A 12,352-nucleotide genomic window follows, 5' to 3' on the forward strand; every position below is an offset into this window, starting at 1 on the left:
GCAGATGGGGCCACTGGCAGTGGGTGGGACCCTCTGCTCCCACAGTGACTGTTCCCACGCAGACAGATGCAGTTTCCCCTTCAGTCATCAATACCTTTGCTACCATGATTACAGTTGTGTCAACAGGTTCTCAGGCTATTGTTCCCATTTATTTAACTGGGGGAGCTTTGAAAACCCCCGATGTCCAAACCAATGACCTCAGACCTCCAGGATTGGAAGGAAAGCAGGGGATCAGGATGTTATAAAGAGCCCTGGTGATTGCAATGTGTCACTGAGGTTGAGAACCATAAGTTAAACTGTTTCTTTCCAGAAAGTACTTACAGATTATGTGATTGATCTCTTGCTGTTCTTCTCCTGCTAGTGAATGATTTCTTCTGACAGAGAAAATAGAAATTCAGTTTTTCAAGGAACTACTTCTTTAGTGACCTACTGCAAAGGCAAAGAGGCAAAATGTCAACAACAATAATAATAATATCATCTAATGTCAGATGGCCATGTATAGGAATCCAATTATTTTCAGAAAAATAAACTATCAAGAAATTGATTTTATAACCCATAAATGCAGAATTGAAAAGAAGAATCTTAATTGGAAAAACTGGGATTAGATTAGTTTGATTTTTTTCTGTTATCAAATGTCTCAGCAAAGATTATGTTGACTTTGTGTGTGTGTGTGTGTTTGTGTGTGTGAACAAAATGCCTACTTTGTTTTTATCAACTGAACCAGCAAGTAACACTTAAAAGTCTCAGCAGGGGAAGACTTATGAACAATCAATCTTCTGGCTGCTGTGCAGCCAAAGGAGATTATTTGATCATCAATTATTAAGTAAGGAAAGTCAGTATAGATGTCTCCAGATTCTAACATGTGCCCTAAACAGTTTCTTAAATAGGCTAGTATGCACCCAGTATGTTTGTGTATATTTATCATGGGTTTATATATATATATATCCTTAAAATATTTTAAGTATACCATTACATTATAACACTGTGTTCATTATAACATATGCAAAAATAGAAATTAAAAGGGATAAATTGGAGATGAAATAAGCATTATTTAAAAATACTTGCATTATATCTAATGATATACAAACTTATTTTACTTTCACTAGAAAACATTATTCTAATACAGTAATGTGATTGGACAGGTATTGTTATTTTTGAAAAATTGAGCTTGAATCTTTTGATACAACTTCTTTTGTGAAGTTCTGGCTCTAGATTCCGTTTATTTTGATGCCTGGTTTCTATCTCCATCATTGTTGCAAAGGGTTCTTTGAAACACAAGAATCCAGACAGAAGCCTGTGGCTGTGCTGCCCTTGCCAGCTGTACATCCCAGAGTCCAGGTTCACCTGCTGGCTTTGCAGAGATCTGAAGGGAGTCAGGCTCATCTTTCCTGATGCAGTTCAGGAGGCCTCGCAAATCGATTAGAAGGGGTTTTACTTTTTATGTTTTATGAAGTGGGTTCTTCATTTGGAAGATTTCAAAACATTAAAAAAAACTCTATTCCTCAATTTTTAAGTGTGCTATAAGAAATTTCACAATGACACAGAATTTTCTCATCTCTTTCAAAAAAGGTTATTTTTTCTCCTTGTTAGAATCTAAAATTTGCCTTGAAAGAGTAGATTTTTGTCTGTTCTTTTTTGTTGTTGTTGAGACGGAGTCTCGCTCTGTTGCCCAGGCTGGAGTGCAGTGGCGCCATCTCGACTCACTGCAAGCTCCACCTCCCAGGTTCACACCATTCTCCTGCCTCAGCCTCCTGAGTAGCTAGGACTACAGGCGCCTGCCATCACGCCCGGCTAATTTTCTGTATTTTTAGTAGAGACAGGGTGTCACCGTGTTAGCCAGGATGGTCTCGGTCTCCAGACCTCGTGATCCTCCTGCCTCGGCCTCCCAAAATGCTGGGATTACAGGCGTGAGCCACCGTGCCTGGCCGTCTGTTCATTTTTTGAAAATATATTCTAGGCAACAAATTACTAAGACATTTCTATTTATAGAAAAGTTTAGCAGTATTACCACATTTTGGTTGTAATGTTTAAGTTAAAAACTCTGGTTTAAATATTTTATTATGAGATGATCTGTAAATTACCATGAATGCCAAAGACTTTCTTGGTTGTTCCCTGTATAATTACGATACTTCTCAATTAAAAGATTTTCAACTTAATAATAACACCTATAAATTCACTTAATTGGATGTGGGCAGAAGTTCACGAGTAATAATTGAGTGTAGGGGGCGCTCTCATTATGGAACTTCTGCTTTTTTCTCAGATGCCCCCGCCTCCCCCTTGTGACAAGGGGGCATAAACCCTGAATCCAAATGGCAGGTCTGATGGCTCCCCCCATGGGTTTGGAAACCGCTGGTCTAGACAACCGAGAAGGTGAGAGTTTACCAGGAATTCAGCAACTCTGCTGTTCATCTTTTTTATTTTTTCATTTTATATTTTTGTCTTTTAAAGTTTTAATCATTCAGGTCTTCTTCATTTCTTGCTATGCGTATTTCTATGTATTTTTTATTAGGTTGTTATTATCAATGGGAAATTTTAAAAAGTGGTTATTACATGAAATTCTGAATAGATATTGGCCCTACCACTTACCAGCTTTTGACCTGGACAAATTACTAGCTTCTTTGTGCCTCGGTTCCCTCATCTTTACAATGGGGATAACAGTAATGTGTGCCTCTCAGGATTGTTATGAGAATGAAACTAGCTCGTGTGTGAGAATCACTCAGCACAATGCCTGGAGAGAGTAAGCTGTCATTATGATGATGATGATTCTCCAGCCATCTCACTGAATTCTTTTTTCCTTATGATAAAATTTTTATTCTTTTAGATTTCCCAGGCATATATCATCTGAAAGTGATACTTTTGCCTCCTTCTGTCCTATATTTATACCATCTTTCTTTCTTTTGTCTAATAACAGGCAAAACAATTTAATAATGAGAATACAACTAAGTAATGGAGATAACACACAACCACATATGCCTGATTTCAATGGCATATTTTATCACTAAGTGATACATACACACACACACACACACACACACACACACACGTCTTACTGAATAATTGAAATATTTTTGTTTCTATTATACTTATGGCTTTAATCAAGCATGAGGTTTTTGTTTTGTTTTGTTTTGTTTTTTTGAGACAGTCTCATTCTGTTGCCCAGGCTGGAGTGCAGTGGCGTGATCTCAGCTCACTGCAACCACCACCTCCTGGGTTCAAGGGATTCTCCTGCTTCAGCCTCCCGAGTAGCTTGGATTACAGGCATGTGCCACCACATCTGGCTAATTTTTGTATTTCTAGTAGAGATGGGGTGTTGTCGTGTTGGCCAGGCTGGTCCTGAACCCCTGACCTTAGGCGATCCACTCTCCTCGGCCTCCCAAGGTGCTGGGAGTACAGGGGTGAACCACCACGCCCAGCCTAAGCATGAATTTTTAAGTGATCATCCAGTTTTTTTCTCATTGATTTTTAATATGATTAATTATACTGGTTGATTTCCTGATATTACACCATCTTCATGGTGACTGAGATGACCTTAAACTTGTCTGAGGTTTATGATTTTATAATGCACTTAATAAGCTCTATTTATTAATAGTAAGGATTTACATTAATATTTACATTAATATTAACAAGTGAGATTTGTCTCTTGATCATGTTTAATGTTTCCCTTTGCTCCTCCTCATATTTCTGCTGGATTAATATTGTTACTAGGAACTTGATTGGATTCAATGTGGTTATTTGGGAGGCCCACCTCACAGATGCTGTGCTCTTCTGTCAGAAGACTTTTATTGTCTGGCAATATTGTCTCTCTCTTTTTTTTTTTGAGACAGGGCCTTGCTCTTTTGCCCAGGCTGGAGTGCACTGGTGCAGTCACAGCTCACTGCGGCCTCCCAGAGTGCTGGGATTATAGGCATGAGCCACCAGGCCCAGCCAGGCTATCTCTTTTAGTGATGTCAGCAGCCAGTGATGCACGGAGCTTATATCTGTTAATTCAGTAGAAACTGCAAAATAGCAGTATTATAATTGTATCAGCCTTTATCTTCATTTATTATCTGAAACACTAACTTTTCCTTATCTACTTCAATTTGTAAAGGAAAGATGAGAAGAGAGCTTGAAAATCTTATTTTTTTCCCCCATTAGCATACTCTAGATGTGACCAAGGAGCCAATGTACTTTCTTTATTTTTTTTTCCTTGAGAGGGAAAGGAGTTAGGTGTACTTAATATTATTATGTATTTAGTATTATTATAAACCAATATGTTTAAGCATATTTGATGTGCTTCAGTCAATTGTGGTTATTGAGCATCAAATTGTTCCACCGTTGATCAGTGGGAGGTTTTTAGGTTGGCTCCTAAAGCCTTCGGATGCAACTTTACTTCTTTGTCATGTGGTTGACCGGATGTTTCAGGTCATTTCTGCCCCTGACCAGGAATCAGCCATTTTTCCAAGGAGCCCTTGTTCATTCAAGTGAGCAATGGCCACAGAGACCACAGTCTGGGGCAAGGGCTGCTTCTAGCTTCAGGGTTGTTCAGTGGTTCTCGATTTATCAGCAGACAGAAACAGGACCTAAGTTGAGTTATTTTTGTTTCTTAAGGAAAAAAATACATCATAAATTAATACTCATGTTGCCAATTCAAGTTCAGCAGTTCTCCTGTAGCTGGGCACAGTGGCTCATGCCTGTAATCCCAACACTTTGGGAGGCCAAGGCAGGCAGATCACCTGAGGTCAGGAGTTCAGCATGGCAGAAATCTCCTCTCTATTAAAAATACAAAAATCAGTGGGGTATGGTGGTGGTCACCTACAATCCAAGCTGCTAAGGCTGAGGCAGGAGAATCGCTTGAACCCAGGAGATGGAGGTTGCAGTGAGCCAAGATCGTGCCACTACACTCCAGCCTGGGCAACTGAGTGAGACTCCATCTCAAAAAAAAAAAAACTTCTCTTGTAGAGCAGCATATTCACAGGGATGATGCTGATGATGATCACAGTTTGCTTTCTTAGGTTATGCTTTTTTTCATAATAGATTCTTTGTTTATCTGTTTCATGCTCTGTTCATTTTCTTTGCTTTTTACTTTCTATAAAATGTTTGCTTGGTTACATACGTCAACCTTACCAAATTTAGCTATTTAAATAGGTAATGTACATACATGCTATAAAATCAAAAATAAAAAAGGGTCCATGTGAAAGGAAAATATTACTACCCCCAGGTCCAGGCCCCTCCGTCCCCTCAAGTAGCAACCTAGGATATGAGTTTCTGCTGCATCCTTCCAGAGATATTGACAGTGCATTCCAGTATACGAGCATCTTTCTTTCATAAATTGTAGCACTCAATAGAAATGACCTTTTGTTTTCCCTTAAAAGTTGTATCATTCAAGGTTCAGGGCAGCAAAGAAAAACTGCCCCAGGCATTTTAAACAGAAAAGGATTTAGTGCAGGGATTTAAAAATTGTTAGGCTTCTAAGAACAACTCCTAGAACACAGCCTAAATGACTTCCCAAGAAAGCTTGTACCTCTGCAGAAAAGGAAATGGTATGTAAGTGATGCCTGTTACATTTTTATTATTATTGGATAGACAGATAGATGACTGAAAAGATTAATAATAGAGTAACAATAATAGCAATAATAGATAGATGAAGATCAATAGATAGATTGTTTTTCATTGGTAGATCAACAATAAGTTACTCAAAGTTCCTCTACTGATGAGTATTATGCTATGACCCATTTTTGCTCTGATGAATAATGCTGCATTAAGAGCCCCTGTATATTCATCTCTGTGCTCCTGAAAGCATAGATGTTACAAAATTTCTGGGTCTCAAATCACATCCATGTTAATATTTGACAGATATTGCCAAATTGCTCTCCATAGAAACTATAAAAAATATTTGAAATTACTTGTTTCTCCATACTTCCACCAACAGTGTGGACAGTTTTTTAAACATCTCAAAATAAAATGGATGAGATGATGGATCTCACTGTGGTTTTCCTTTTCATTTCTCCTGTGGAGGTTATTCTTACATTAGGAAGTAATACTTTGTCACATGCATCCAGTATTTTCCCATATTATATTTATCCTTTAAACTTTGTGTTCAGCATTTTTTTGAATTTTATGAAAAAGTGTGTCTTATTTTTAGACTTCTAGGCCTTGTATTATAATCAGAAAGTCTTTCTCACTGATATTATAAAATGAAAACACAATCATTTTCCCTGAATGTTCTGTATTTTAATTTCCTACACCTAAATTTTTAAGTTATCTGGGGTATATTTATATTTTTACAGGAAGGCTTTTGATATTTGTATATGAATTGTATTTCCACCACCCTACGGAAATGTCTTAATTTCTTTAGCAGTGTTTTTCTAGTTCATTCCTTTCAGATTCCTTGATATACACTGTGTCTCCAGCACTAAAAGAATATTTGCACCACCTTCTCTATTTCCTTTCATTCGTCCATTTTCTTCTTTTACCTTCCTCTCTCCCTTCCTTCCTCTGATTTTATCAGCTACTGTCTCCAGAACAATACTAAATAATGGTGTATATCCTTGTCATATTTCTACCTTATTGGTAACCTTTCAGTATTTCTCCATTAAATATAATATTGGATTTTACATCAATTATAAGGAAAATATTTTTCCATTTTATTAAGAAGTTTTAAGGAATAGATTTCAAAATTTGATCAAATCTTATTTCTTTTCTTTTTCTTTTTTTTTTTTTTTTGAGATGGAGTCTTGCTCTGTCGCCCAGGCTGGAGTGCTGCAGTGGCGTGATCTCTGCTCACTGCAAGCTCCGCCTCCCAGGTTCATGCCATTCTCCTGCCTCAGCCTCCTGAGTAGCTGGGACTACAGGCGCCCCCCACCACGCCCGGCTAATTTTTTTGTATTTTTAGTAGAGATGGGGTTTCACTGCGTTAGCCAGGATGGTCTCGATCTCCTGACCTCGTGATCCACCCGCCTCGGCCTCCCAAAGTGCTGGGATTACAGGCGTGAGCCACCGCGCCTGGCCTTATTTCAATATCTATGGAGATGATCATATGTTTTTCCAATTTTATCTATAAATATGATTAATTTTATTGGTAGATTTTCAGTATTGAGCCTTCCTTGTATACCACTTATGAAAACAATTGATCATGATATAAAATGCTGCTGGATTTGATTTCCTACTATTTTACTTTGAATTTCTGCATTAGTAATTATACTTCAGATTGCTTATGAGATTATTTCTTAGTGCTATCCACTTCAGAATTTGGTGTCAGCATTAAGCTGATTACATAAAAATTTTATGTTTCCCTTTTCTCCCTGTGCTTTGGAAACCATTTAAATATCTTTGGTTTACCTCAACCTTAAAGGTCTGTAGACTTCATTTGTAAAACCTTCTGTGCTGTTTTCTCCCCATGGGGGTAGTCTTTTGAAACCATTCTCTCATTATTTTTTGATACTCGAATTGTTAATATTTTCTAAATAGTTTCCATTTATTTTTCCTAGAAAATTATCTATTTTATTTACTAGGTATTCTAATATTCTTTTATATATTTTAGCTGATTTTAGGTTTATTGGCTTTTTTGCTTTTTGTTTTGAGATGGAGTCTCATTCTGTTGCCCAGGCTGGAGTGCAGTAGTGTGATCTCTGCTCACTGCAACCTCTGCCTCCCAGGTTCAAGTGATTCTCCTGCCTCAGTCTCTGGAGTAGCTGGAATTACAGGCATGCCACCATGCCCGGCTAATTTTTGTATTTTCAGTAGAGATGAGCCATGTTACCCAGGCTCACCTCAAACTCCTGACCTCCAGTGAAGGGCTTGCCTCAGCCTCCCAAAGTGCTGGGATTACACGCATAGCCACCGTGCCTGGCCCCACCTTTTATTTTAGTGTTTCAGTTAGTTTATTTTAGATCTGTCTTTTACATATCACATATACATTAAGTTTTGCTTTGTGATTCTATCTGAGATTTAAAATTTTTTTTTTTTTTTTTTTTTTTTTTTTTTTTGAGACGGAGTCTCACTCTTTCACCCAGGCTGGAGTGCAGTGGTGCGATCTCGGCTCACTGCAGGCTCCACCCCCTGGGGTTCACGCCATTCTCCTGCCTCAGCCTCCCGCGTAGCTGGGACTACAGGTGCCCGCCACCTCGCCCGGCTAATTTTTTGTATTTTTAGTGGAGACGGGGTTTCACCGTGTCAGCCAGGATGGTCTCGATCTCCTGACCTTGTGATCCACCCGCCTCGGCCTCCCAAAGTGCTGGGATTACAGGCGTGAGCCACCGTGCCTGGCCTAAAAAATTTTTAAATTGTGGTAAAATATACACATAACATAAATTTTACCACTTTAACTTTTTTTTTTTTTGAGACAGAGTCTTACTCTGTTGCCCAGGCTGGAATGCAATGGCACAATCTCGACTCACTGCAACCTCCACCTCCTGGGTTAAAGCGATTCTGCTGCCTCAGCCTCCCAAGTAGCTGGCATTACAGGCTCCCACCACTATGCCTGGCTAATTTTTTTATTTTTTGATATGTTGGCCAGGCTGGTCTCAAACTCCTGACCACAGGTGATCTGCCCAATTCGGTCTCCCAAAGTGCTGGGATTACAGGCATGAGCTACCTCGCCCAGCCCCACCTTAACCATTTTTAAGCATACAGTTCAGTAGTGTAAAGTACATTCATCAATCATTGGAACTCTTTTCATCTTGCAAATCTGAAACTCTGTACCCATTAAACAATAACTCCCCATTCCCTCTTCTCCCAGCCCTTGGCAATCACCATTCTACTTTTTATCTCTATGAATTTGGCTAATCTTGGTACCGCACATAAGTGGAATCATACAGTATTTATCTTTTTGTAACTGGCTTATTTCATTGAACACAATGTCCTCAGGTTTCATCCATGTTGTTGTAGCATGTGTCAGAATTTCCTTCTTTTTTTTTTTCTTTTTGAGACAGCGTTTTGCTCTTGTTGCCCAGGCTGGAGTGCAGTGGCGTGATCTTGGCTCACTGCAACCTCCACCTCCTGGGTTGAAGCAATTCTCCTGCCTCAGTCTCCCTAGCAGCTGGGAATTACAGGCGTGCACCACCACGCCTGGCTACTTTTGTATTTTTAGTAGAGGTGGGGTTTCAGCATGTTGGCCAGGCTGGTAACTGGCCTCCTGGCCTCAGGTGATCCGCCCACCTTGGCCTCCCAAAGTGCTGGGATTACAGGCGTGAGCCACCGCGCCTGGCCTCCCTCTCCAGACTGTTTCCCCTCTGCCACCTGGATACCAGAGCAAACTAAACCCTAGTGATGGGTGGATCTACATTCCAAAAGAAGCCTAAGTTATTGAATGACCACACAGAAGAGTAGTACAAACATTGCTGTAACCTTACTAGGGCGTCAGAAAACTATGGAAAGTATAATTTTCCTGCTTGGACTATGGGAACCAAGATAAACCAATGTGAAACTTACCATTGTGTATGTGTCCTTGGGGGACTAATGAGTCACAGCAGATGGTCTCAGTCCCCTAATTAATTGCTGCAAATGAATATGAGTGTTTTGTCCTTTAAGATTTTAAATTCTGTCTTGTAACCACCATATGGTGTCCTGTCATCTGCATAGTTATCTATCACTTGAACGGTGACTTATTTATTATATGGCAAAAATATTTGCAGAATGAATATGACTTGATACTAGTAAAAATACTGATTAGAATCTGGTTTCTGAAAGCGATCACCGAGTGTCTCAGAGCATCACCCCATGTCCCCAAAACCTACTAACTCAAAAAGGGAGGGTTTGCCGTGGTGTGAAGTATGTAGCACACCTACTTTTATGTTTCAATGTCAGCTTCATGAGAACACTTTGTGCTTATTAATTTTTACTCATTTTGCACAAATCGAAATGAAAGCTTAGCTTAATTATTGGAACTCATGCAATCTCCTTGCCTACAGCAACCTCACACACTTGTCACCCGGGAAAACACTGGATTCCTGTTCAGCTTGTTCACCTCATCCCTCAGAGCCCCGCAGTGGCTAAGTTCCAGAAAAGCTGTTTCCTTATCATTCCACAAATGTAGCTCTCTTACAGCTGTGGTTTTGTTTGTGTTTTATCTTTTTCTTTCTGGAAATGGTGGGTTTGTGAGCATTAAGGCCCTTTCTTGCTAAGACCCACCAGCAAAGCTGCAGCTGTTCCTGATGGCCACTACATTGAGATGTTTAAAATTAACAGCGTAGCTCACCTTAAGAAGCAAATCAAATCTGACTTTATTTGGACAGCAAGATGTGGAGACAGGTGCTCACAAGATTAAAATTATTGTGCCACAAACAATTTATTTGCTTGTTTGTTAACTAGCTCATTCTCTTCCTGGAAGTTTTGTTTGTTTGTTTGTTACCTAAAACTGATCTTGTTCCCCTGAAGTAATGCTAACTGAATTTGACTATAGCATCAGTCTGTGCTGCATTTATTTGCAGAATTGAGCTTTTCCACTTTCCTTTTAGGAAAATGGTAAGGGCTGAAGCACGGATGATGGGAGAGACAGCGAAAGGAGAAGAAATCAAGAAAGACCGCATCACACCTAGTGTTGCACTGTTTCCAACTTAGGCTTGAAAAAGGGTCTTCCGGGGCATAGCTAATTTTAGGTCATGCATGTGGTGGTGCGCTGAGACACTTCCACAGGCAAGGATGGGACTGTGGCACTTTTAGAAAAGAAAATAACTCCTTAAAAATATTATACTATTGGCTGGATGTGGTGGCTTATGCCTGTAATCCCAGTACTTTGGGAGGCCGAAGCAGGTGGATCACCTGAGGTCAGGAGTTCGAGACCAGCCTGGCCAACATGGTGAAACCTCATCTCTACTATAAATACAAAAATTAGCTGGGCATGGTGGTGCATGCCTGTAATCCCAGCTACTCAGGAGGTTGAGGCAGGAGAATCGCTTGAACCCAGGAGTCGGAAGTTGCAGTGAGCCCAGATCGTGCCATTGCACTCCAGCCTGGGTGACAAGAGTGAAACCCTGTCTCAAAAAAAAAAAAAAAAAAAAAAAAAAATATATATATATATATATATATAAAAATATACAAATAAAAATATATATAAATATAAATATATATATATATAATCTAGAAAATCACATCTACAACTTCCAGAAAAAGAAGGCTGAGAGATGGTTGTGGGGTTATCTCTACAACATCTGACAAAATGAACAACAGAGAAAAGAAACAAGAAGCACACACACGCATGTGCACACACATGAGCTCTCATTCCTCAGCCAATGATGAAAAAGGAGACTTTATGGCCATGATCTCTGCAGAGTGGTGCTCACAGAAAGAAAGAAGCAGAACAGCCTGACTTGGTTTGCAGAAGTATCTAGCCTCAGAACACTCCCCCAAATAAGGGGAAAGAAGTGGGTGAACAAAATCTTGAGAATTTTCACTGATATTTAAAACTTTAGAGGAAGTAATGACATTGATTCTTGCCAACACACGTTATTGAGAAAGGGAGGGAGATGAGGGAAGACACAAAGAAAACCTTAGAAAGGAGACACCCTTCACTCTGACTGCAGGGACAGGTATAGGGAGAGGTAATTGGGATCTTCTGAGCTAACCACTTTCGTTTCTTCAAGGTGGGGGGAAAATAAAGGCAAAATTATTAAAATCACAAAGATCTAATAATTCTCATGAATAGATAGAAACCTAACAGAAGGGAAGAAAAATGAGAACAAAAATCACATCTGTAATCTCAACACTTTGGAAGGCTGAGGCTAGAAGATCACTTGAGCCTAGGAGTTTGAGATCAGCCTGGGCAATAGTGAGACCCCCATCTCTACAAAAAATTAAAAAATTAGCCAGGTGTGGTGACACATGCCTGTAGTCCCAGCTACTTGGGAGGCTGAAGCAGGAAGATTGCTTAAGGCCTGGAGGTCGAGGCTGCAGTGAGCTATGATCACACCACTGCACTGTCACCTGGGTGACAGAGCAAGACCCTGTCTCAAAAACAAAACAAACAAAAATCCCCAAAAGTAGGAGAGATGGTGGAGGGGGAGGAGGAGGATAGATCTCAGGAAGGAGGTGAAATGTCAGCCCCAGCCCTGGAGGGATTGAGCCATAAAGGCCAACTCAGGTGGAAACGAGGCCCCATGGCAGGCCACAGGAAACTGAGTCCAAAACCCATGGGCTCAATCCCACAGCAATAAACATCTCTGACACAAAATGTAGCCAAATTGCAGAAGAAATAGGAGTCTTGGTAGGGCAGTCAAGGTTGTGCCCATTCCCAGCTGAGCTCCCCATCCTGAAGTGGCCACCACCCAAGAAGGCAGGGAAGACATTGAGGACGTGCCATATACAGGCCTCACTGCCTGTGGGACTGGCCGCAGGGAGGCTTCAGAGGTAGTGGGAGGATAGTGGGGCCTATTTCAAA

This window comes from Nomascus leucogenys, chromosome 1a (genome assembly GCF_006542625.1).
Source record: "Nomascus leucogenys isolate Asia chromosome 1a, Asia_NLE_v1, whole genome shotgun sequence".
NCBI classification, from domain to species: domain Eukaryota; kingdom Metazoa; phylum Chordata; class Mammalia; order Primates; family Hylobatidae; genus Nomascus; species Nomascus leucogenys.